Genomic DNA, 27,487 nt, shown 5'->3' with positions numbered 1-27,487 from the left:
GGCTGGAGTTAATCTCCTTTCAGCTCCTGCCCCCCCCCCGGTCCTCTTATCAGAGCCAGCTAGGCCCTAACTGAGCTGGCCACACCTGTGGTCAGCTACTCCCTCAGCTGCTCTCACTCTCACTCCCTCTCCAGGGCTTTTTTAACCCCTGTTCTGCTGAAGTGGGGCTGCTTCCCCATTACAAAATCCATATGGCCACTAGATCAGGTAGTGATCATGGTGCTTAGATACCAACGTGTTGGGCACCAGAGAGACATCTAGGAGAGACATTTTCCCCACTATGTTGATCCCAGTTTTAAGCTGACTGCAAAGCTAAATTTGATATCTTTAATTGTTGCTTGCAATGTTGTTGTAGCTGTTCCAGGATATTAGAAAGACAAGGTGGGTGAGGTAATATTTTGTAGTGGAGGAACTTCTGTTGATGACAGACAAGCTTTCTAGCTACACAGAACACTTCTTCGGATCTGGAAAAGGTGCTCAGAGTGTCACAGCTAAATACAAGCTGCAACAGATTGTTTAGTTTAAGTAGTTAACACACATTCAAAGGGACCATTCAAAGTGAAGTGTCCCATTAACATGGCTGCAGTCATAGGACAGATAAGGGGTGGTTAGTGTATTGCAAATTGTTGTAATAAGCCATAAATCCAGTATCTTTATTAAGACTATGATTTTTAGTGTTTAGCAAAGTTAAGAATTTAAGCTCCCAGGCTTCTCTTTTGAAGGTGCTGTGCAGCTTTCCTTTGAGGATGAGGACTGAAAGGTCAGAAATGGAGTGACGGTTTGTGAAAAGTGTTTGCCAATGGGTGATATGGTGTTTTTATTTTTAGTCATTTAATCTACAGTGAGATGGCAAAATTTGAAGATGATACAAAAGTACCCAAGATAGTTAAGTCCAAAGCTGACGGCAAAGGGATTTCATTAAACTGGGTGACTGTGAGACAAAATGTCAGATGAAATTCAGTGTTGTTAAATGCAAAGTAATGCGCACTGGAAAAAATAATCACATCTATACTTACAAAATGATGGGGTCTACATTAGCTGTTTCCATTCGAGAAAGATTTCTTGACGTCATTGCGGATAGTTCCAATAAAATATCCACTCAATGTGCAGTATCAGTCAAAAAACCAACAGAATGTTAGGAACCATTAGGAAAGGAATAGATGATAATTGTACTACATAAATCCATGGTTCGCCCACACCTTGAATAGTTCAGGAAGTTGTGGCTGCCTTATGTCAAAAATATATACATTAGAATTGGAAAAGGTGCAGAGAAGGGCAACAAAAATGATTAGGAGTATGGAACAGCTTCCATACAAGGAGAGATTAAAAAGACTGGAACTGTTCAATTTAGAAAAGAGATGACTAAGGTGGAATATGATAGAGGTCTCTAAAATCATGAATGGTGTGGAGAAAGTGAGTAAGGAAATGTTATTTATGCCTTCACATAACACAAGAACTAAGGGTCACTCGATGAAGTTAATAACGGTAGGTATAAACAAACAAAAGGAAGTACTTTTCCACAGAATGCAATGAGCCTGCGGAACTTATAGCCATGGGATGTGGTGAAGGCCAGAAATATAACTTGCTTAAAAAAAGAATTGGATACGTTAATGGAGGACAGGTCCATCAAAGGCTATTAGCCAAGATGATCAGTGATGCAATCCCATGCTCTGGCTGTCCCTAAACCTCCAACTGCCAAAAGTTAGGCTCATTCAAAATTGCCTTGTTCTATTCATTCCCTTGAAGAATCTGGCATTGGCCAGTGTCAAAGACACGATATCCCTAAATGGACCATTGGTCTGATCCAGTATGGCCATTCTTATGTTCTTAACTCTACCATTCTAGTTCATCGATTCTAAGGCCAGAAGGGGCCACTGTGATCAAACCTCCTGTATAACACAGGCCAGAGAATGTCCCCAACATAAATCTTAAAGCAGATCTTTTAGAATAAGTCTAATCTTGATTTTAAAATTGTGAGTGATGGAAAATCCACCATGACCCTTGGTAAATTGTTCCAATGGTTAATTATGCTCATTGTTAACAATTGAGGCCAGTTTGAATTTGTCTAGTTAAAGAAGTAGTGTCATTAACTGATAGCATTAGCAGACCTCCTGATCTCTATAATCCTCTCTGTAGCTCAGGGCTATAGAGGAAGATTGACACGGGCAGCCAATGTGTTATAAGGGCTGTGGATAAAAAAAACCAGAGTAATTTGTTTAGGATTTCGCGCATTGATTTTAATGGGAGTTTTGCCTGAGAAAGTTCTGAGGCCCTGGTATTGACCTCAGTTACACTGGAATAGGTGAGGAGTAATTCCATTGAAACCAATGGGGCTGATTATCTTCTCACTCATCCCAGTGTAAACCAGGGGTAAGTCCATTGGTCAATGGGGTTGATTCACCTTTCAATCATTCTAATGTGAAACTGAGTAATGACACTGTAAACGAATTAGGCTTAGCAACCTCTCATTTGCACTAGTGTAAATCAAGAGTACACAACTTTTTGGAGACAGATGGTCTACCAGTGGTTTAGAGCCAATATAAGGGATCCATATCTACATCTACTGTTATTGACATGGATGAGAACTGCAAATTTCTCAATACACCTAAAACCAGTAGTCAATGGGAGCTAAGGGTGCTCATAGGCAGTACTCAGCACTGCAAGTGCTAATTATCCTTCCTTTTGTCCATAGAGAAACATCCAGTAGCAACAAAAGCCCTTCACTCTCAGGGTACTCAGAGTTAAGATTTGGAAAGCCCCTACATAGTGGCACAAAGAGTGGATACTTCTTATTCCATCATACTCCCGTTCCTTACTGAATAAGGTTTAGGGATAATGCTGTGCTAAAGGAGAAACCAGGGAGGGTTTGGAGGTTGTGTCTCCAGGGTACCTAAGGAAACCTGAAATACTCCTCAACACATCCATCCCTAAATGAATTGGAGTCAGTGAAGGCAGAACTCCTGGTTCCAGAGGTAGGTGCTCTAAAGTCAATGCTTGCTTTCTTTCTCATATGGACAGGTAAAATTATTAACACATTAAAACTACAAACAGCTAGCTAGCTAGATAACTTCTTAGTTTGTAGACACTGTGATTTACTAGATTATATCTGGACATGGAATTAAATGGCATTAAGGCTGAGATTGTTCAAAGTAGCCTAGGAACCAATTTCACATCAAAATACAATGGTATTTGGATGCATTAATATCTTAAACTCTTGTGAACATCCCAGTTTGAATTCTTATAAAAGATTCCATCCTTATGTCTAGGCTTGGCAGAATCCATTTTTATTTTTGTTATAATTTTGACAGATAATATTGATGCTTATTTTTAATCTTTTTTCCCATTTTTTATTGATTTAAACATTCACAGCTCACATAAGGGGGGAGGAGTCAGACAGTAACTATTTAATGCTGGCATTACAGCATGTTTATACACATTAAAGCGGGACTCTAATAAGTTCTGAAGCAGCATTTTTCTAACTCTGCCTATCTGTATATTTCAATTATCATTGATGGAAATCTACATTTATCCACATTTACTGATAAAAAAAATCCTTCCAAACCTACTTTTGTCTTGTGGGAAATTGACCATGTCTCTGAGCTGCAGTTTCCTCATCAGTAAATCAAATTTGGAGGAATGATATTGACTGATTTTGTAGGAGCATTGTAGGGCAAAATTCATTTGTGGGTATAAAGTGTAATCATGACTGAGAACCCTCAGTTAACATAGGCAGGACAGGAATTCATGACCTTTTATTTCTAAACTCTGTATATTGCTCTAAGCCTTGTGGCAATTACTGAAATGCATCCTTCTACTAGTCAAAAATGTGTATGTAGAAACATTTTAGTGAAAGAGTTTCTTGAGTTTTCCCTGTAAAAAATATATATCTGTGTAGCGGGATGGACCTCTGCTCCTGCCCTGAAGGCTTAAAAACAGCTCTGGGAGGGGGCTATGGCTGGAGAAAGCAGCTTTTAGGCTGGGCTGATTGGGGGAAGTGGCTGCAGCTGGGGCCACACCCTAAACAGACTCAGCTGGCCCTATAAAGGCAGAGAAGCCAGGTGCCCAGACAGTCTTTCTCTGTTTGTAGAGGGAGATGGGTCTGGCTGTAGGGAGCTAGAGACAGGGTACCTGACTGGAGCAGAGTTTGGGGAAAGGCAGAGGAGCTGGGGAGCGCCTGCTTGGAAAGCCCCAGCCTGCAGTCTGGCATTGGCCTAATAGGTACTGGGGGTTGCAGAGGGCAGACCAGGGGTAGGTAAAGGCAGCAGGTCCAAGCCTAATGTTGCCAGTGATGAGTAGGCTGATACTGCAGTCTGCCCTGAGGTATGGGCCTAGATGATGACTGGCAGTAGCCTGATACTGAGGCAAGGTGAGGAGAGTGGGTGGGGTTTCCCCTGGGGAGGGGAGACCCTAAGAGAGACTACTGCCAGGAAGCAGCACTCCAGTTAAAGGGGCACTGGATCCAGGGAGGAACATGGGGACCAGAGGACAGGCAGATCACCGGCCTGCAAAGGGTGATCTGGACCTGGAATAAGCTAATTCCCAGATGTCATCAGCAGGAGGCGCCACAGGGGTGAGTCCACATGTCTACAATCTCCCAGGTTGTTTTTATGCAGAACATGAGCTCGTTCCAATTTCTCCATGTTAGCTATCACTGTAGTATCCATTTATTAATGTCCATCATAGACATTAATCATTTAATCCTCACAACACTACATAATGTTGTTGTGACAGAATGGACCCCTGTGTCCACACCCTACACACTACTGTAATAATCTCTATACAAAGTATGCCCTAAAAGAGAGAATTTCAAAACTCATAATTTGCTGGTCATGATCACCTTGATAAAATATATATGGCAATATTGTATGTGAAATTATAGATTTACCTGTATGATGATATTCACATATTCCAAACCACAGCCCTACCCAAACAGAAGTTGACAAACAGGTCAGTCCTAAACAAAGGAAGGTGTGCTCTGCTTACTTTGCATTTAAGCAGTAAACAGAGCCATCAAGTAGGAAGGGGAGACAAAGGACTTTCAAACAGATGGAAAAAAACAGCAGGGAACATCCTTCTACATAGACTTTGTCTCCTAATCTTAGCAGGACCTGTTTTTCAAGAGGGGGACTGACACTATAAAAAGGAGGGACAAACACCCCTAGGCAAACCCCCCTCTCTCTCTCTCTCTCTCTCTTCCTCCCTGCTCATCACATGCTCTTCACCTGAAACAACAAAGGAAGCCTTCATTGAATTCTGGAAGAAGTGGTCCTGACCTAGAGAATTTGGTCAATCAGACTGCTGAAAGCATATGGTGAGAAACTTTGCTTTACTTTGACATAGTTTGTGAAGTTAGGCACCAGCAGCATTTTAATTTTATTTTCTTGTAACCATTTCTGACTTTTAAGCCTCGTTACTTGCACTCATTTAAAATCTGTCTGTTTATAGCTAATAAACTTGTTTTGTTTTATCTAATCCTGTGTGTTTAAATGGAAGTGTCTGGGAAACTCCATTTGACATGTATATTATTTCTATTAAGGAAATAGCAGACTTTATATAAACTTGCGTTGTCCACGAGAGGGCTGGGCATTACAGGACATACATTTCTGGGGGGAAATCTAAGACTGGGATGTGTTCAGCTGATCCTGAAGTTTAACTAAGGCTGGTGAGAGCCAAAGTGTGGCTGGCTGGCTGCAGCACATACACAAACATAGCTGGAGTGACTTGCAAGCTGGAGGCTGTTTGTGAGCAGTCCAGGCTGGAGGCTACAGCAGCAAAGCATTGTAAAGGGCACCCTAGGTTAGAGGGCAGGGGTGACACAGCTACTCATTAGTCTGGATTGTACCCGGGCATGTCACTGTAGTTTCCTGACATATATAATATAGTATAATTTATCTGCATAATGGCCCCATTGAAACCAATGGTTCACTGTCAGACTGAAAGGATGTATCATGGGGGGTCACAGTGATCTGTCCTAGATTTATTAGGAACTGGGGAACCTTATGGGAAAGGGGGAGCCTATACAGGAAGGATGGGCTCCACCTAAACTGAAATGGAACCAGATTGCTGACATGTAAAATCAAAAAGGTCATAGAGTAGTGTTTAAACTAGGGGCTGGGGGAAAGGCAACAGGTGTGGAGGAGCATGTGGTTGGTACTGAGACATCCCTTAGAGGAGGATCTATTAATGTAGATTCTCTACATCCTAGTAAGGAGGAGAAAATGGACGATGATAAAATACCAGTAGAATCTGATGAACTGTCAATTATATCACATAATGGGAGACAGCTAAAAAGTGACAATTTTTTAAAGTGCTTATATACAAATGCTATAAGTCTAAATAAAAAGATGGGTGAACTTAAGTGCCCCTTATTAAATGAGGATATTGATATAATAGGCATCACAAACTTGGTGGAATGAGGAAAATCAATGGAACACAGTAATACCAGGGTACAAAATATATCGGAAGGAGAGAACAGGTTGTGCTGGTCGGGGAGTGGCACTAAATGTGAAAGAAAGCATAGTCAAATGACATAAAAATCTGAAATGAACCAAACTATACTATAGAATCTCTATGGATAGAAATTCCATGCTTAAATAATAAGAATATGGTAGTAGGGATCTACCACCGACCACCTGACCAGGATGGTGATAGTGACTGTGGAATGCTCAGGGAGATTAGAGAGGCTATAAAAATAAAAATAAAAAACCCTCAATAATAATGGGGGATTTCAACTATCCCCATATTGACTGGGTACATGTCACCTCAGAGCAGGGTGCAGAGATAAAGTTTCTTGACACCTTAAATGACTGCTTCCTGGAGCAGTTCAGCCTGGAACCCACAAGATGAGAGGCAATTCTTGATTTAGTCCTTAGTGAAGCACAGGATCTGCTCCAAGAGGTAAATATAGCTGAACCGCTTTGTAATAGTGACCATAACATATTAAAATTTAATATCCCTGTGAGGGGGTGGAGGGAACACCACAGCTGCCCACCAAGGTAGCATTTAATTTCAGAAAGAGGAACTGCACTAAAATGAGGAAGTTAGTTAAACAGAAATTGAAAGGTGAAATCCCTGCAAACTGCATGGAAACTTTTTAAAGACACCATCACAGAGGCTTAAATTAAATGTATACCCCAAATTGATAAACATAGTAAGAGGACCAAAAAAGTGCCACCGTGGCTAAACAACAAAGTAAAAGAAGCGGAGACAAAAAGGCATCCTTTAAAAAGTGGAAGTTAAATCCTACAGAGGAAAAAAGAAAGGAGCATAAACTCAGGCAAGTGAAGTGTAAAAATATAATTTGGAAGGCCAAAAAAGAATTTGAAGAACTAGCCAAAGATTCAAAGAGTAACAGCTCAAAAAAAAAAGTACATCAGAAGCAGGAAGCCTGCTAAATAACACGTGGGTCCACTGGACGATTGAGATGTGAAAGGATCACTCAAGGACTACAGGGCCACTGTGGAGAAACTAAATGAATTCTTTGCATCGGTTTTAATGGCTGAGGATGTAAGGGATATTCTGAAACCTGAGCCATTCTTTAGGTTACAAATCAGAGGAAATGTCCCAGATTGAGGTTTTGGAACAAACTGATAAATTAAACAATAATAAATCACTGGGATCAGATGGTATTCACCCAAGAATTCTGAAGGAACTCAAATGTGAAATTGCAGAAGTACTAACTGTGGTATCTAACCTATCAACTAAATCAGCTTCTGTACCAGATGACGTGAGGATAGCTAATGTGACACCAATTTTTTAAAAAGGCTCCAGAGACGATCCAAGCAATTACAGGCCAGTAAGCCTGACTTCAGTACCAGGCAAATTGGTAGAAACTTTATTAAAGAACAGAATTATCAGACACATAGATCAACACGATTTGTTGGGGAAAAGTCATCACAGTTTTTGTAAAGGGAAATCACACCTCACCAATCTATTAGAATTCTTTGAGGGGGGTCAACAAGCATGCGGATAATAGTGATCCAGTGGATACAGTGTACTTAGGTTTTCAGAAAGCCTTTGATGAGGTCCCTCCCCAAAGACTCTTAAGAAAAGTAAGCTGTCATGGGATAAAAGGGATGGTCCTCATGGACTAGTAACTGGTTAAAAGACAGGAAACAAAGGAGAGAGGTAAATAGCGGTGCCCCCTAGGGGTCTGTACTGGGACCAGTGTTGGTCAACATACTCATAAATGATCTGGAAAAGGCGGTAACAGTGAGGTGGCAAAATTTGCAGATATAAAATTATTCAAGAGAGCTAAGTCCAAAGCAGACTGAAGACTTACAAGGGGATCTCACAAAACTGATTGACTGGGTAATAAAATCGCAGATGAACTGATAGTAACTGATTCACCTCCTGGTTAATCCAGATTTGCACCTGTGATTCCATTAATTTAAGTGGAGTTACTCCTTATTGTCACCACTATCTCTTAAAGCAGAATGTGACCCAGAGGTTATTTAATTTGGTCAGTTGAGGTTATATCCTGTGATTTTTTTTCAAAGCTGCCTAGGGGATTTAGATACATAATTATTAGGATCTGTGTATCCAAAACCTCTAGTCCATGTTGAAAACCTCATCCTCATTGTTTTGATGAAAGGTTGCAAAAATGAGAAATAAATGTAAAAGACCATTAGGGCAAGTAGTGGTGAGAGAAGGCTAATGGGAGTCATGGTTCCAGTTCTTTTCTCTATCGCTAATTTATGTATTCTTAGGGAAACCAATTCAATTAGCTAATTCATCTGAGCACCTTAGCCTGTCTGTATAATGGAGAGAATAAAGCTCACCATCTCTACCTCACATTGGTGATGTGGGTCTTGATTGTGCCACCCTGACTCACATTGAAAGTAAGGTGGCTGCTGCATGTGAGTAAGGGTAAGAACATCTCACCTTTGTGTTTATAGAGTAGGATTCTAAAAAGTTCACTGAGATAGGCACATAACCCACCTTGTAGTAAAAAGTGATATGGGAACCTAAGTCCCTTAGGCTTCCTCAAAAATCCCAAGTATAGGGTCCCCCACTGATTTCACTGAAGCTGTGCTGATTTACACCAGCTGGGAATCTGGCCCATTGACTCCAATGAAGCCATGCTGATTCACATTACCTGAGCATCTAGACCATTATCCTGTTATTTCCCCCTCCCTAAAACATTGCTGAGTTTGTGCATATCAAAAATGGGATTTGTAAATGACTGCTGTTTAATGAAAAAGAAAAAAAATGTATTTTATTCTACAGACTCAAACACTTATTTGAGAGGCTGAAGAAAGATATTAATGCTGCAACATTGAAGAGCACTGAAGGGGAAGAGGATGAAAAGTCAGCAACATCTGACAACGTGGCTGAGAGTGTGAAGTGTTCTTTAGAACATTTGTTGATCTGTTCAGATTAGCTATATATAGAGAGATCTAGAAATCCTCTATACTCTTTATATTCTGTCTGTCCATCATTCATAGTATTTGTAATGCAACTATTAACATCTTGTCTAGGTGCACTAAACAAAATTAAGACTTGCCATGAAACACTCATCTCCCTTTTCTTTAGCTGCTGCTACTTATTTACTTACCTTCTTCTCCTTTTGTTACTGCTGGTCATTTTTTCCTTCTTTACCCATTCTACACAATATCATCCGGTGAACTGAAAATCACTGCAGTGTATTCCTCAGACATCCACCTATTGTGTGTAATGAATCATGGCACTTAGACAGAGACACCATTGTTAATAGGAGACACAAAATATTCTCATTTAGGACCAAAATCCCAAACCCTACAACTGCAGGGTGCACTATTAGCTGGAGACATTTAATAAAAGAAGACATGGTCATATGAATTAAGCCAGTTTATTATATATAAATGGATATTATTAATAAGCAGGCATGATAGAATTAGAACACTTGATAATTCTAGGATACATTAACCATGGGGGCCATGTAAGCAGATAGATAGATAATGTCACTAGAGAACCACACTGCGGTGAGTGGATTCATACTCCTGGGGTTTCCTGAGTTTCATGACCTCCATCTTTTGCTCTTCACAGTGTTGTTGTCTCTCTATATTCTCACCTTGATGGCGAACACCCTGATTATTATGATAATAAATGCCGATCGCACCCTTCAGACCCCCATGTATTTCTTCCTTACTCACTTGTCCTTCTTGGAGGTCTGCTACATGTCAGTCATCATCCCAAAGATGCTGGAGAATATGCTGGTGGAAAAGATGGGCATTTCCTTTGTGGGATGTGCCATGCAGATGTTCTTCTTTCTTTTCTTTGGGGTTGCAGAGTGCTTCCTCCTGGCCGCAATGGCATTTGACCGGTATGTGGCGATATGCAACCCCTTGTCCTATATGGTCATTATGAGTAGCAGTGTTTGTAGGAAACTGGTGGTGGGATCTTATGTGTGTGGGACCATAGTGGGTCTGGTGCACACCATCATTACATTCAGCTCTCCATTCTGTGGCTTACTTATCAACCATTTCTTCTGCGAGATCCAGCCACTCCTAGAGCTGCTCTGTGGAGACACTTTCCTGAATGAGGTTCAGGTCATTGTGGTGGCTGTGTTTGCCATTATGGTCCCATTCCTACTGGTCATTTTATCTTATGTCTGCATTCTGTCCACCATCATCAAGATGCCGTCAGCTGAGGGTCGTCTTAAAGCCTTCTCCACCTGCTCTTCACACCTAGTGGTGGTGACTCTCTTCTACGGCTCGGCAAGCTTCATGTACTTACGACCCAAATCCACCTATTCTCCACCTGTTGACAAACTGTTCTCCCTGTCCTATACCATTGTGACTCCATGTTTGAACCCCATGATCTATAGCTTGAAAAATGAGGAGGTGAAAGGAGCCATAAGGAAACTGTGGAGGAAAATGCTTTATGAATGAATATAAAATAGAGTTAGTCAATTTTTTCTATATTCTGACATTTTGATGGCATTTTTAGTTGTAAATGATAAATTTCAATGAAAATAATTAAAAAAAAATCATAAAAATATTTGGGATTTGGACCAACCACAGAGGTGGTCATTCCCCCTCCCCCCATGATAGTAGTTTCATCAAACACTTTGAACTTGTAACACTTAAAATGTTTTGGAAAAGACGTTAATTTAAACAAAATCCAGTGAAATAATTTTCTGCTTGCTTGTTTTTTTTTTAAACAGTTCTAACTTTAAAAAAAAGGATAAACTGTCTAATAAAGCAGACTGGTTATTAGATTAGGTTTATTTGGTTCACAATGGAGTTATTCCTGATTTGGAACAGGCCCAATGGCTTCAACAAAACTATTCCTTGTTTAAACTGGTGTGAATGAGAGGAGAATTTGGTCTGGATTTTCACCACCTTACATGGATTTTGTAAAATTAATAGGGAAAATGAATATAAAGTTCTACTGGATTTTATTATATTAATTGGGAAAATATAAATTTCTGCCAGTGGCCATTTCTACAGATTTTATTAAAGATCCCAGGAAGTAGTTGGTTAATGACTTAGCATTCCTCGTATAATTAGTGCTATAGTAGTGTAAAATATTAAAGGCTAGATTCTGTACTCTGAGGTATAGGTATCATTCCAGAGATACTCCTTTAAAACTAATGGAGTTACTCTGATTTACACCAGTGTAACTGAAAGTAGAATCTGTCCCCGTGGAGCTACACCAGATTTACACCTTCATAATTGAGATCATCAGCATCATCATTGTTTTGTATATATTGTACCTGTTTTGCTTTGCTCGTTTTTATTGTTTATTTAAATAATAAAATGCACATTAGTGAAAATGCTAAAATGTTATTGTATTTACAACAGCATTACATTTTTTTTTAAAAATGCCTAACTCAGATATTACCAATGATCTTTCTTTGGTTTAAGGAGAATTGAGGGCTGGCTTGGTCATGACCCAAAAGAGGGAAAACTCAGGAGTTGGTCAAAATTCTTTGGATTCCAAAATATTGATTTTTTTCATCAGATCACAAATTGCAATTAAAAATAAAAGAGAATATTTTGATCCATCTTTTCTCCTCTGCCCCCCCCCCTTTTATAAAAGATATATTATAACTATTATAATAAGAGATGTATTTATTTCATTCAGTGGAGAGAGTAATGGTGCACTAACACAAGAGTATTTACACACATATATCAGTTACTGAATTAAGAAGCAGCACCATTATACAAAGATTCATAGACTTAAGGTCAGAAGGGACCATTATGGTCATCTAGTCTGACCTCCTGCACAACACAGGCCACAGAATCTCACCCACTCACTCCTGTAACAAACCCCTAACCTATGTCTGAGTTATTGAAGTCCTCAAATCATGGTTCAAAGACCTCAAGATGCAAAGAATCCTTCAGCAAGTGTCCCGTGCCCCATGCTGCAGAGGAAGGTGAAAAACCCCCAGGGCCTCTGCCAATCTGCCCTGAAGGAAAATTCCTTCCCGACCCCAAATATAGTGATCAGTTAAACCCTGAGCATGTGGGCAAGACTCACCAGCCAGCACCCAGGAAAGAATTCTTTGTAGTAACTCAGATCCCATCCCGTCCAACATCCCATCACAGACCATTGGGCATATTTACCTGCTAATAATCAAAGATCAATTAATTGCCAAAAATAGGCTATCCCATCATACCATCCCCTCTATAAACGTATCAAGCTTAGTCTTAATGCCAGATATGTCTTTTGCCCCCACTACTCCCCTTGAAAGGCTGTTCCAGAATTTCACTCCTCTAATGGTTAGAAACCTTTGTCTAATTTCAATCTTAACTTCCTAATGTCCAGTTTATATCCATTTGTTCTTGTGTCCACATTGGTACTAAGCTTAAATAATTCCTCTCCCTCCCTGATATTTATCCCTCTGATATAATTATAAAGAGCAATCATATCCCCCTTCAGCCTTCTTTTGGTTTTGCTAAACAAGCCAAGCTCTTTGAGTCTCCTTTCATAAGACAGGTCTTCCATTCCTCAGATCATCCTAGTAGCCCTTCTCTGTATCTGTTCCAGTTTGAATTCATCCTTCTTAAACATGCGAGACCAGAACTGCACACAGTATTCCAGATGAGGTCTCACCAGTGACTTGTGTAACGGTACTAACACCTCATTATCTTTACTGGAAATACCTTGCCTAATGCATCCTAAAACCATAATAGCTTTTTTAACAGCCATATCACACTGATGGCTCATAGTCACCCTGTGATCAACCAATACTCCAAGGTCCTTCTCCTCCTCTGTTACTTCCAACAGATGTGTCCCCAATTTATAACCAAAATTCTTATTATTAATCCCTAAATGCATGACCTTGCACTTTTCACTATTAAATTTCATCATATTATTATTACTCCAGTTTACAAGGTCATCCAGATCTTCCTGTATGATATCCCGGTCCTTCTCTGTGTTAGCAATACCTCCATAGCTCTCCTCTTGGTCTTCATCCTTAAAGGAAACCTGCACAACAGCTTCAAGATGAGCCTGGGAGCTTAAATTCAGAATTTTTTTTTACCAACAGAACAGTTTTCTATTCCAAATTGCTGTTTTAACAAAATCAAAACATTTCATATGGGAACATATCAATTTCATTCAAATTTTCAATGAGAAATTATTAAAATGTTTCTGCATTAATATAATAATTATAATTAATATTCAAAATGATAACATGAAACAAAATTATTCAACCTCATAAAAATGAAACATTTTGCCTTAACTGAAACAATTTTTTCTGTCCTTATCAAAATAAAATGGGTTAATGAGATTGAAGAGAAATATTTTCAGTATATTGTGCTTTGTGAAAAATTCCTAGATTTTGCATTTTTGTTTCAATTTGGGGTGAAATGAAATTTCAAAATCTCATTTCCCATGATGTGTAAATTCCATTTTTTTTAACCAGATATGGTTAATAATAAGATGCAAGCATATGAATGGTTTGATTCTGATCTCACTTTCACACAAATGTAATATTCCCATTGACTTCAGTGAAGTGATTTTTTTACAGCAGATGAAGATCTGACAGGAGAGATGTACAGCCTGACTCACCACACCATTATTTCTGGTTTACACTGGTGTACCTGTACTGATCTCATACATTGACAAAGACATTTGGGAAACTGTCAAAGTTTTCATTATATAATGATTCAAGATGGGATTTTCACAGGAACAGGGGACTGGAAGGGACCTCGTCAAGTTCAGTCCCTGCTACCACAGGCAATCTTTTCATAAAAGCCTGATCATATATTTATCAAGCTCTATCTTTAAACTAGTTCGGCTTTTTGCCCCACAATACTCCTATATGGATGTGTCACAAGGTCCACTCACCGCTAGGAAGTCTCCTCCTGATTGTGTGCTCCCTTTTCATGACTTGGCTCTTCAGCTAGGTCACCATGTGTGTTTCTCCCTTTCAGGGTATCAAAGTCCGAGAGGACAAACCATCCCTGGTAGTCTCCAAATCCACTGCCCTAACTGTGCCACTTCCCCAGTGCCTGGTAGAGGAACCCAGGCCTGTCCACTAGTCTGGGTTCCAGCTCAGGGATCCTACAACCAGCAGTCATGGTCTGCACAGTCCCAAACCTTGCTACTGTTTGCCTGGGCTCCTCATACTTTGCCACTATCAGGCTCATTCTTCACCCTATTCAGGGCCAGGACACCAGGACTTCTATTCTCCCCGTGGTTTCCTCCTTTGCCTCTCTACGGCCATACCATTGTTTCACCAGTTCTACTTCAGGGACATCTCAATTTTACAGAGATACACCATAGATCAAGTAATTTTTTATCATTCTACATGTCCAGAGATCTAAAAACCCTTCATCTTTTTTTTTCTCTAGGAGCTCATTATTATGCAATGGACGATCCTTTCACTCTCATGTGTTTTTCCCCTTTGTGCACATGTGTACCAGTTGAAGGTAATTTAGGTCCCCTTGAAATGGAGGGGAGTTGAGCATATAAATGCCTTTAAAAATCTGGCTCTAAGTGCCTAAGTCACATGGTAATTAAATTTCTAAATCACTTAAGTAATTTTGAAAATGCTACCTCTGTAGACCCAGGCCCTAAACTAGCTGCTTTAGTTTTCTGTTTTGCTTTGTTTTTTTGCAGTGTAGACATACCCTTCACTCTTGTGAAGGTGACATTTATTGAAATTAGCATGGCTTCACTCCCACAGTTGTGGTGTGATGTGAAGTCTGTCATTTTCCCTCAGTGGGAATTGTGCATACTCAGTTAAAATTTTCTGGAGACATACTGCATTTGGGCCAAACCTTGAGGTCCCTGTTTAGTTATGTGGGGTGGAATTTTGAGCTGGGTTGAAGTGACTTAGGAGCTAAGTACCACTAAATATCTAAGGGACTAGGGGCCTGATTTTTAAAGGTATATAGATTCTTGACTCCCACGGACTTTCACTGTCACTTAGCCTCCTAATTGACTAGTGGATTTGGGTGGTCAGTTTTTTATAACCAACTTCAAACGCCTTCAAGGGTCCCAATTTCCAGAAGATTAGGACTTTCTGAAAATCAGGCACCTTGATCACATCTCAGATCGGACACTCCAAAAATGAGGCACTCAGAATCACCATTTACTTAGGAAAATCTTGGTTTTCGGCTGAAAATTGCAACCAAGAGCTTTCCTTGAGTAAGGACGAGCAAAATCTAAATGAGGCCCTCAATATTGCCCCATAGATTTCAATAGGAATCTGTGTAACTCAACAAGGAATGAACCTGAATAAGGACCTGAAAATGAGATGAGATTGCTGAGATTTTTGAAGTTACTATTTTTTTTTAAAGCCCTCAGGTGGCTTTTAAAATTTCTGCTAATGTTTGCAAATTAGTAGGGAAATTATAATTTGTTGGTCAGACCCTCAGCTCATGTAAATTGTTGTATGTGACATATTCAAAGGAGCTACATTAATTTATACCATCTGAGGATTTTGGTCCATTGCCTTGGATTAAACTTTGCCATGGATTAAACTGTCAGTTTATACCAATAATCTTTTCTTTTCTTTTTCATTGTAAAACATTTAGTGAATGTTAGCAGAATCATTTTCAAATATATATAGCTTAAATGAAAACAATCATTTATTTTATATTACAGACTCAATATTATTGCAGCAAAATTGGAGCATGCTGAAAGAAGAGGAAGAAGAAGAAGAATCTATCAATATAGCTGACAAATCCATTTTTCTTTATAACATATGTGAGCCTGTTCATATAATCTACCTATCTATCTATTGATGAAGTCTCACATTTGTATTCCAAGTATCATCACAGTATCTAAATGCCTGAAACAAAAATAAAATTGCCACAAAATCTACACCAGCAACACCATCACAGGACCTAACCAGATCAGCCACACCATCACCGGCTCATTCACCTTCACATCCACCAATGTAATATATGCCATCATATGCCAGCAATGCCCTTCTGCTATGTACATCGGCCAAACTGAACAACCTCTAAGGAAAAGGATAAATGGACACAAATCATATATTAGGAATGGCAATATACAAAAACCTGTAGGAGAACACTTCAACATCCCTGGCCACACAATAGCAGATCTCAAGGTGGCCATTCTCCAGCAAAAAAACTTTAGGACCAGACTTCTAAGAGAAACTGCTGAGCTTCAGTTCATTTGCAAATTTGACACCATCAGTTTAGGATTAAACAAAGACTGTGAATGGCTTGCCAACTACAGAACCAGTTTCTCCTCCCTTGGTTTTCACACCTCAGCTGCTAGAACAGGGCCTCAACCTCCCTGATTGATCTAACCTCGTTATCTCTAGCTTGCTTCTTGCTTGCTTATATTTACCTGCCCCTGGAAATTTCCATTCTTGCATCCGACGAAGTGGGTATTCACCCGCGAAAGCTCATGCTGCAAAACGTCTGTTAGTCTATAAGGTGCCACAGGATTCTTTGCGGCTTTTACAGAACCAGACTAACACGGCTACCTCTCTGATACAAAATACACAAACTCTTTGATTCAGGTGCTGCTAGAAGATGTTTCTTCTAATTATTTTCTCTTCTTCCTCCTTAACTCCTTCTTCCTATTCACCCTTCCTCCTCATTATCATCTGTCCAATCAGGAATGACTCTATTGTCTACTTCATCTACTTATTCTGTGTAATGAGTACATATATGCAGGTTGCATAGGTATCAGAAGGCACAGAATCTCCTGTCTTTTGGGACCAAATCCTCCACCCCACCAAAGCAAACTCTATTAGTTCTTCTGAAAGGGCAACTCCATATCTGTATCCAGTGTTGTTGTAGCCATATTGGTCCCGCGAAGCTCTGTGTAAGCTCAAAAGCTTGTCCCTCTCACCAACAGAACCTGGTCCAATAAAAGATATTACCTCACCCACTTTGTCTTTCTAATCTCCATTAGCTGTCAGTCAGTAGCAGCTAGTTATAGTAATTAGGATTATCTACTAGAGAGATACATAATCATGTATTTTAAGATGACGTATATAACATGAAAGATGGGTAGGCTTGGCAAATTTTTATTTTTTGATCATTTTGATAGATAATATTGTTGCTTATTTTGAACCGTTTAAAAATATTTCATCAATTTAAATTTTAATAGTTGCACAACATTATGTGTTCCAAGCATTGTTCCTGTTTTTATTTATTTACATTTTCACAGTGGTAGGAAATTATGGGGGTGGGTCAGACAATAGTGGGGGTGGGTGTCAGACGATGATTATTTAATGACAATAGATGTTGAGGTTCAAAAAATTAAAGCTTAATAACTGTTAAATCCCAAATTGTCAACATCACGTCAAAATACAAAAAGTAAATATTCTTACATCAAGCTCTAATAATTTTTCAACAGCATTTTTCTTACTTTGCCTATCTGTAAATTTTGATTATTATCAATGGGAATATTTTTTTTCATTGGTTTGTGTGTATATGGTGAAATCAATGTTTATTGACATTTACCAATAAAAAAAACCTAATCCTTACAAATAGATTATTCATAAATCGTGTTTGGAATAATTTTGAAAATCATGGTCGTGTGTTGGGACAGTTTATAGATAGAGAAAGAAATATATGAAATATATTGAATAAATAATTCAGCACAGCATCCCTAGCTCTCCTTTTCTTCTGGGATTAGCCAGAGGACCAGAGAAAGGGATCACCCAGACTCTACTTCTCTAATTCATGATAGCTCCATTTTGTTTCAACCTAACCAAACAGTGTAGCATTATTCAAATTCTTTTCAGTCATAAGCTTACTGACAGCTTTTCTCAGGGCTTCTTTTACCTGAGAAGGGGGGAGAGGGATAGCTCAGTGGTTTGAGCATTGGCCTGCTAAACCCAGGGTTGTGAATTCAGTCCTTGAGGGGGCTATTCAGGGAACTGGCATAAAAATCTGTCCAGGGATTGGCCCTGCTCTGAGCAGGGGGTTGGACTAGATAACCTTCTGAGGTCTCTTCTATGATTCTACCTCTCTGTTTCTCAGACTGTATGTGAGGGGATTGATCCATGGAGTCATGACTGTGTAGATAACAGAGATCACTTTGTTTAGGTCTCTAAAGGTGTTGATTCTTGGTAACATATAAGCAGTAGTTAGAGTCCTATAGAAGACTGTTACCATGATGAGGTGAGAGGAGCAGGTGGAAAATGCTTTTTTCCTGCCAGTAGTGGAAGTGATTCTCACAATATTGGAGTTAATAAAAATGTAGGCTGTCACAGTCAGTAGAAATGGAGGTAGGGTGAATGTAAAGGCCAGGACTGAAGCTACACGTTTCACTGTGTAAGTGTCACTGCAGGAGAGGTCTATCACTGGGGTGTAGTCGCAAAAGAAATGGTCAGTTTTGTTGAGGCTGCAGAAAGTTAACTGCATGATCAAAAAGAGTAATAAGAGAGTAGCTAGCAATCCGATAATCCAACAGCCAGCTGCTAGTTGGAAGCAAAACCTGCCATTCATAACAGATGCATAATACAGTGGTTTACATATCACTAAATAACAATCATAAGACATCACAGATAGGAGACAACATTCTGTACCTACTAAGTAACCAAAGAAAAAAAATTGCACAAGGCAGCCATTGTATGAAATGGTTCTGTTCCCAGTCAGGAAACTGGCCAGCATCCTGGGCAGGATGGTTGAAGTGTAGCAGGTCTCCAAGCTGGACAACTTCCCCAGGAAGAAGTACATAGGGGTGTGAAGGTGCTGATCTGCCACAACTAAAGAAACAGTAAGGATGTCCCAACCATGGTCACAATGCAGATCACTAGAAATAGCATGAAGAGAAGAAAGTGCAGTTCCTGGAGATTCCCAAATCCCAGGAGGATGAATTCCATGATGAACATTTGATTTCCCTGTTCTGTCTTTTCCATGGGAAGTGCCCAAATTAAGTAAAACAAATTCTGCAATATAATTTGAAAAATATAAAGTTAACTGGCAATGCAGTGTCATCAACTGGATTCCATACTTTTCAAACCCCACCTTTCCCAGGTGGTTACACACCTAAAAAATTGTGTTGCCCTAACACATTCGGTACCCACTAAAAGGAAGTTTTGCCACTGATTTTAATGAGAGCAAGTTTTTACACTTAAGGCTTGGAATCTCAGTGCTGGCTAAGGAAGTTAGGTGCCCAGCTCCATGGGATATGGGCAATTAATTTTCTTTCTTTCTTTCTTTCTTTCTTTCTTTCTTTCTTTCTTTCTTATATTTACGAAATAAGATAACAGGGAAGGTCCTCTCATGGATCAGTAACTGGTTAAACGACAGGAAACAAAGGGTAGGAATAAATGGTCAGTTTTCAGAATGTAGAGAGGTAAATAGCGGCGTCCCCCAGGGATCAGTACTGGGATCTATGCCGTTTAACACATTCATAAATGATCTGGGAAAAGGGGTAAACAGTGAGGTGGCAAAATTTACAGACTATACAAAATTACTCAAGATAAATAAGTCCAAAGATGACTGTGAAGAGATACAAAGGGATCTCACAAAACGGGGTGACTGGGCAAGAAAACGGAAGATGAAATTCAACATTGATAAAAGCAAAGTAAGGCACATTGGAAAAGGTAATCCCAACTACCCATATATAATGATGGGTCTAAATTTGCTCTTGCCACTCAAAAGAAAGAGATTTTGGAATCAAAATGGATAGTTCTCTGAAAACTTCAGCTCATTGATCAGCAGTGGTAAAAAAGGCTAACAGAATTTTAGGACCTATTAGAAAAGAGAGAGAATTAGAAAATATCATAATGCCATTTTATAAATCCATGATACACCCACACCTTGAATACTGTGTCCAGTTCTGGTCAACTCATCTAAAAAAAGGATATGGTACAACTGGAAAAAGTTAAGAGAAGGGCAACAAAGATGATCAAGGGTATGGAACAGCTTCCATATGAGGGGAGACTAAGAAGATTAGGGCTGTTCAGATTAGAAAATAGACAACAAAAAGGGGGCACGATGGAGGTGTGTAAAATCATGAATGGTTTGGAAAAAGTGAGTAGAAAAGTGTTATTTACCCTTTACCTCAAGGGAGTGGTGAGGAAACTGAGGCAGGGATGTGCTTGACATGATTAAGTATAAAAGAGCATAAAAGTGTCAGACTCTATACCAAGTGTGTGTGCACTGACTGTTTCACCACTGCTGTGTGCCCCTGAGAGATCTAAAGTGCAACTCAGAAGCGTCACCCCTTTGGGGCGGTGTGCTGGGAGAGGGGTGTGTTTAAGTAACTGAGGTATCTTAGGGATCAGCGCTGGTCCAGGAGGCCTAGGGCAGGTGGCTGAGGACCCCCCTGAGAGTTGGCATCTAGGAAATATTCTAGAGAGGCCAAGGGAGGAACCAATGCTGCAGATTGCTGAGGATCTGATGCTTAACACAGCCCAAGGGATCCAACACAGCAGAGGCTCAGATGAGCCTCACAGCAGTCCTAGTGGCTGGCTGGCAGGAGCACTTACTAGGGTCTGTGACAGATCCCCAGATCTGACCATCCCCACGCTCATACATCCAATTTCTATATCCGAGATCTACATACCTACATTTTAAAAATCTGTATCTGACCTATGAAGCTCAGACTTACATCTCCCTGATATGTACATGACACCTGCCATCTCATCTGTGAGAGACTGAGTCATGACAAATAATGAGACAGAACAAGAGAACACTTAATATCAGCTCACATACACATAAAAACAGCATGATTTTTTCGTTAAAGGTTACTGGAAGTGCATTCATATACCCCACGTGAAGATCAAACAATATACAAATGCAGCTCAGCTAGAATGATTATAGATAATCAGCCAATTTCTCTGACATCAGTGGAGTTCTGAGCACAGATGATTTAACCTGTATAGAAGTGCTCTGCCTGTATATAAACATGTACAGAGATCAATGCTATATAGTGTATCAGAACTGATGTCCTCATATGCAACATGCCAGACCATGTTGGCTGGAATCTATTGTCCCTAATATTTTGAGGAATGAATTTGAATGGGTCTTAGTCAAATGGCTGATGACTATTTGATGGCCGCTAAAGGTATGTGTACACTGCAATTAGACACCCACTGCTGGCATGTGCCAGGTGCCTTGGGCTAGCAGGGCTGGGGTCATGGACACTTTCATGGGTTTCTAGAACTGAGAAATCAGAATAATTGTCTGTGTAACCTTCCCCTTCTGCACAATGGGGATCATAATAGCTACCCCCTCCTCATGTGACCATGTGAAGATTAATACATTAACATTCAGAGTGGACTTTGAGATTACTGGCCATGAGTCAACACCTTGCTGCATGGATTTTTAGTGGGGTTACATCAATATAAAGTCACAGACAGTTATGATTTGTGCCCGCTGTATGAAGGTGTGTAAAAGTAATATGATTGGTAGCAGCTGCAAATAAATCTAGAGTTGGTGTTATATGAGCGGCTTCCTTTCCTCATGAATGGAGAATATTCCAACTACCAGTCACACATGGAGGATCAGGTTCTATTCTCAGCTACACCCACTGGAGTCCAGGGTAAGGCCACTGAGTCAGTAGAATTACACTGGTGCTAATGTGGACAGAATCTCTGCAACAGTAGGGTAAGTGGGAGGAGAATCAGACGTTATAATAACATTATTCAGGTAATCAACCTTCATGGTGTGAGGAAATTGTTCACAGGAGTCAAGAAGAAGCAGTTTCCACCCCCCATGTCATGATGGGGAGGGATAGCTCAGTGGTTTGATCACTGGCCTGCTAAACCCAGGATTGTAACTTCAATCCTTGAGGGGGCCACTTAGAGATCTGGGGCCAAAATCAGTACTTGGTCCTGCTAGTGAAGGCAGTGGGCTAGACTCAATGATCTTTCAGGGTCCCTTCCAGTTCTATGAGATAGGTCTGGTGCTCCTCTCACTTGTAGCAGTTTTACACAAGTGTAACTGTGATGACTTCACTGGAGTTACTCATAATTTACACCAGCATAAGTGAGAACTAGATTTGGCCCTTTGACTTCAATGGAGTTACTCCTGATGGATAGTTGAGTGAGTAAGAGAGGAATCAGCCCCACTGATTCCAGTTGTGTTACTCCTGATTTGCACCAAGGTGAGTGAGAAGAGAATGAGCCCACATGATTATAGAGCATTGCACAGTGAATTATATTATGTGGACTTCCCTATTGAGACTCAGTGCCTCCAGGAGCTCAGTCCATATCAAACCCTACTGCTGCCTCTGTGTTATTACCAGAATTGGTCACTCCCACTGAGATTTTCATAGGGTTTTAAGTGAGTTATATGCCCGGTTCTCAAACTTCCAAAGGGAATTGGCACCTAACTCCCCTAAGCCCCTTCAAAAAATATAACCTCGGTGAGTATCAAATAGATAAATTCAGAGGTCATGAGGGAAAATAGTATTCACATTACAGAAGTGGAGAACTAGGGCATAAAGTTTATAGCCAATATGTGCAGACGTCATAAATGGACGTGAGGAGCTTGACGCCTTTGAAAATCAGACTTTGTTTATTTAGGCCTTTCAGCAGCTATTTAGGTGCCAATGCTTAGCACCCAAAGGTGTGGAAAAGTTGCTGTTTAAGGTTCCTCATCAGAAAACTAGGGATAGCAATATTCCTGCTTTCATCTGTAGAGCTGATGATGCTGTACAATGTTAAGCAAGTATTATACCCCTTCTATAAAACCTTCACCATTATATTTGAGGCCCTGAGAGGAGTGAAAAATATTATTAAGGTAATTCAAGAGAAGAGATGGGAATCCAACCCACACATTTCCTGCCTTCCAAACACTCTAGTGAGGCCACTGAGGCCAGATTTTTAAAGATATTTAGGTGCCTAGTGAGATTTTCAAAAGCACCTAGACTCCTAAAACTCACTGATTTCAATGGGAGGTGCTTTTGAAAATACTACTAGATGCCTAAATACCTTTAAAAATCTGGCCTTAGGCCTTCCAGCTCATGAGTAACATTGGGTACCAAACTATAGTAAATAATTCCTCACCAGTCTTGTACAATGGACAATTTGGGTGAGAAAGGAATATAGCAAATATCTTCTGATCCCTACTGTTCCAAATTATCAGTTAATAATGTTTCTGAGCACTCATCCCATATTAAACCAACTTCTTCCTGTACAGGGTGATTGGGGATTTTCTGCATAGAATCATAGAATATCAGGGTTGGAAAGGACCTCAGGAGGTCATCTAGTCCAACCCCCTGCTCAAAGCAGGACCAATCCCTAACTAAATCATCCCAGCCAGGGCTTTGTCAAGCCTGACCTTAAAAACCTCTAAGGAAGGAGATTCCACCACCTCCCTAGGTAACCCATTCCAGTGCTTCACCATCCTCCTAGTGAAAAAGTTTTTTTCTAATATCCAACCTAAACTTCCTCCACTGCAACTTGAGACCATTACTCCTTGTTCTGTCATCAGGTACCACTGAGAGCAGTCTAGATCCATCCTCTTTGGAACCCCCTTTCAGATAGTTGAAAGCAGCTATCAAATCCCACCTCATTCTTCTCTTCTGCAGACTAAACAATCCCAGTTTCCTCAGCCTCTCCTCATAAGTCATGTGCTCTAGTCCTCTAATCATTTTTGTTGCCCTCGGCTGGACTCTTTCCAATTTCTCCACATCCATCTTGTAGTGTGGAGCCCAAAACTGGACACAGTACTCCAGATGAGGCCTCACCAATGTCGAATAGAGGGGAAAGATCACGTCCCTCAATCTGTTGTCAATGCCCCTACTTATACAGCCCAAAATGCCGTTAGCCTTCTTGGCAGCAAGAGCATACTGTTGACTCATATCACTGAATAACTCATGTTATTCCACAATTGCCTTCTGCAGTTTTGTTTGTAGAGCTGGTTGGAAATATTCTTTTCCTCAATGGAAAATTTTGACTTTTTGGTGAAAAATCAGAAACTGAAATATTTTGACTGAAAAACCAAAACAGTTAAGTTCAGAAATGCTGCCATAGTGCCTCATGGGACTTGAGGCTCAGGTGCATCATGAACCCATTCTACCGCATAGGTTACATTCCTTGGACAGACTACATCTCCCATGATACACCATGGTCTCTCTCCTTGAGAGGAGCTGGTGCAGCATGGCAGCTGTAGTCCAGCTGTGGAGCCCAAAACTTAGAAAGAAATGGGGTGATAAGGCAACTAAACTACAGCTCCCATGAGGCACCCATGGTAGCATTTCCAGATTAAAATATTTTTTTTATTTTGGCCATTTTTTGGGGGTGGGGGGAGTTAGAAGTTTGACTCTACTTTAACACCATTGTTCATGTGGTCTAAAAATACATATGCTATTAACTTTCCCTTCTCATTGATTTACAATGCCAATCAGCAGAGGTGTCTAGGGAGATTCACTTTCTCCTCTAAATGATAAACAATGACATTGGATTGTGATTGAATAGATCCATGTGTTCTAGTTTAGACTAGAATTTAGAATCTGTTCTATAATAGAATAGAATAGAATAGACCCGTCTGTTCTAGTTAATAGAATAGAATGGACCCACCTATCCTAATTAGACTAGAAAAATTAGAATAGAACAGACCCATCTGTGCTAGTTTAGCATAAAATAGAATAGTCGTATCTGTACCAGTTTGTAGAAAAGAATAGAATGGAATAGAATAGATCCATCCATTCTAGTTTAGAACAGAATCTGTTCTAGTTCAGAATAAATAGAATAGAATAGATGAGAGCACAAGGTTCAAGCCGAGGGTCTATCAACCCAAATATTTCTATGAATCCTCCTCCCTGGAGTCTAGATATTGAAGCAATGGAGTTATGCTAGGTAGGTGACATTTACAGGCTATAGTATATATTGTAGAAGAACCTAGGGCAAAAATCAACAAATAATTCTCCAGGTTGTTGTGCTGTAAGAGGGAAACCTTTTCCATGATGAATTCTGAGGAGATCTCTGCAGTGTTCTAGCCTGGAGATCAGAAAAGCATGGAAGACATTTGCAGTGGGAAAGTCAATATCTGAGTATACAGTTCTGAGTATGCAATTAGTACAGGTATATGTGGTCACATTTGGTCACACTCAGTAATGGCAAAAGCAGAAAAAAAAAGTTTGAAATAATCTTTGAGTCAATGTGCCCCATTTGCTAATCAAAATTATTTCCTATGATGATTGCAACCTCACAAATCTCTGCTGTGAGCTTTCTAAGAAAAATGGAAAGCTAACTATGTATGTAGACAGTTTGCTGTTTTAAAATCCTTTTATCTTCATGCTTTGGTCCAACTTCTAAATAAAAGTAAGCATTTGGTCACGATATCACTGGTTACAGATTTCCTAAGGGAGAAAACATAAGTGCCCAAATCCCAAAAGTGTGGGGTAGTGTTCCCAGGTTCTCATGGAAAAAATGGGAAATTTCACCCCCCAAAAAAGTAAGGCCAACAGACATATCACCTGCAAGGGTGCTCTCAAAGAAACTGGAAAGTGGATAACTGTGCATCTAGCCCTATAATCATGACTCTTAGTTTTAGCTCAAATGCCTAAGCACATTGTGGAGAAAAACTCTCTCCGTTAAATATTCAAAAACTTTCAAATAAGAGTTGTGAAAGCTCACAGTGCACATCTTTGGATCCAGTAAGGGACATCTCCAATGAAAAAAGAAAGATGTGCCTTTACATCTTGACATCATCAAATTTCTAAAGTACACATAAAATAAAATAAAATAAAGTAAAACTTTTCTTAAAGGCAAAGCAACAACAATAAATCTTTCAGGGTTTCAATATGTAACACATCCCCCTTCAACATCTTCCCCATCTTTCCCAACACACACATACACACACAGAGAGAAAGGATTCAAACCCAGTTTTATTTCTATTTCACCTTTAATACTAATAATTCAAATGAGCTATGTCTCGGTCCCCATTCTGGGAGGAAAAAAATATGCATTAAATCAAATGTGCAAACTTGCATGGAAAACTTGCAATTGAATATTTTAGTTTATTTTATTTCATTTTATTTTATTTGCACACCCATCAACCCACACAGAAGAAAGGATGAGCTTCCCGAAATTTAGACTATAAAATACTTATGAAAATATTGGGTGAAAGAATAGTGCCTCAGGCAAAATCCTAACCCATGGTTCTGTGGGACCAAGAATATGTATCCCCTTTTTACATCACCATTAACAGAGTTCCACTACAGCAGACCAGCTGGCAACCTCTGATTGGACCAGGGTGAAAGGTTTGCATAGGGGTGTTTCACTGAGTCAGTCATTCTCCTCTGCCCAGGTCACAAGACATGGAAAGGAAGAGTAGCTAACCATGGGAACAAGTCTCCATCACTTGGAGTCTTTAAGTCAAGACTGGACATTTTTTCCTAGAAGATACAACTAGAAGCAATATGCTTAATGCAGGAATCATGGGGTGAGAATCTCTGGCCTGTGTTGGCAGAATTCATTTTTCTAAATAATTTTGATGGATAATATCAATGCTTATTTTTAAACATTTTTTTAGGTTTTTATTGATTTAAATTTTCATGGTTGTGTGAAATTATGGCGGGGGGAATATTTAATAACAATAGACACTGAGGTTCAAAGAGCTAAAGCTTTATAAACCATTAAAACACAAATTCTAAACATCCCATGTCAAAATATACAACGAATATCCTTAAATCTGTTTGCTTGTAATAAGCCTAATTCAAAAGTCTTAATCACTGGATTTTGACTCTAAAAATTTTAAGCAGCATTTTTCTTAATTTGCCTATCTATAATTATTATCAGTGGAAATGGTTTTTTTTTTCAGGTTGTATTTGTGTGGCAATATTGATATTTACTGACATTTATTGATAAATATCAAATCCTCCCAGGTCTAGTTGTGCAGGAGGTCGGGCTGGATGATCAAAATTGGCCCTTCTTGGACACATCATAGTCTCGTCTCCTGAGGGCTGTGATACTTTAGTTTCCTTTTGGTTGTTGGGTTTAGTGTGTGGGTGCGGGGTGGGCGGTGCTGGTGGCCTGTGCTATAAAGGGAGAACATAAGAACGGCCGTAATGGGTCAGACCAAAGGTCCATCCAGCCCAGTATCCTGTCTACAGACAGTGGCCAATGTCAGGTGCCCTGGAGTGAGTGAACCTAACAGGT

At 39.8% G+C, this 27,487-nt stretch overlaps 1 long non-coding RNA gene and 1 pseudogene across 1 annotated transcript; both read left to right on the top strand.

The window, feature by feature from the left end:
- Nucleotides 1-4,094: 4,094 nt before the first annotated feature.
- On the top strand, nucleotides 4,095-9,295 carry LOC120384043. The gene is made up of 3 exons (XR_005588611.1): nucleotides 4,095-4,570; nucleotides 5,237-5,311; nucleotides 9,229-9,295. It is a non-coding gene; the product is annotated as an uncharacterized LOC120384043 (long non-coding RNA).
- Nucleotides 9,296-9,633: 338 nt separating this feature from the next.
- LOC120384042 lies at nucleotides 9,634-17,345 on the top strand (annotated as a pseudogene).
- The last annotated feature ends 10,142 nt before the right edge of the window (nucleotides 17,346-27,487 follow it).

Source organism: Mauremys reevesii, linkage group 15 (genome assembly GCF_016161935.1).
Source record: "Mauremys reevesii isolate NIE-2019 linkage group 15, ASM1616193v1, whole genome shotgun sequence".
Classification (NCBI taxonomy): Eukaryota; Metazoa; Chordata; order Testudines; family Geoemydidae; genus Mauremys; species Mauremys reevesii.
Note: the sequence above shows the minus strand (reverse complement) of the source record. Positions and strands in the feature narration are given on the sequence as shown.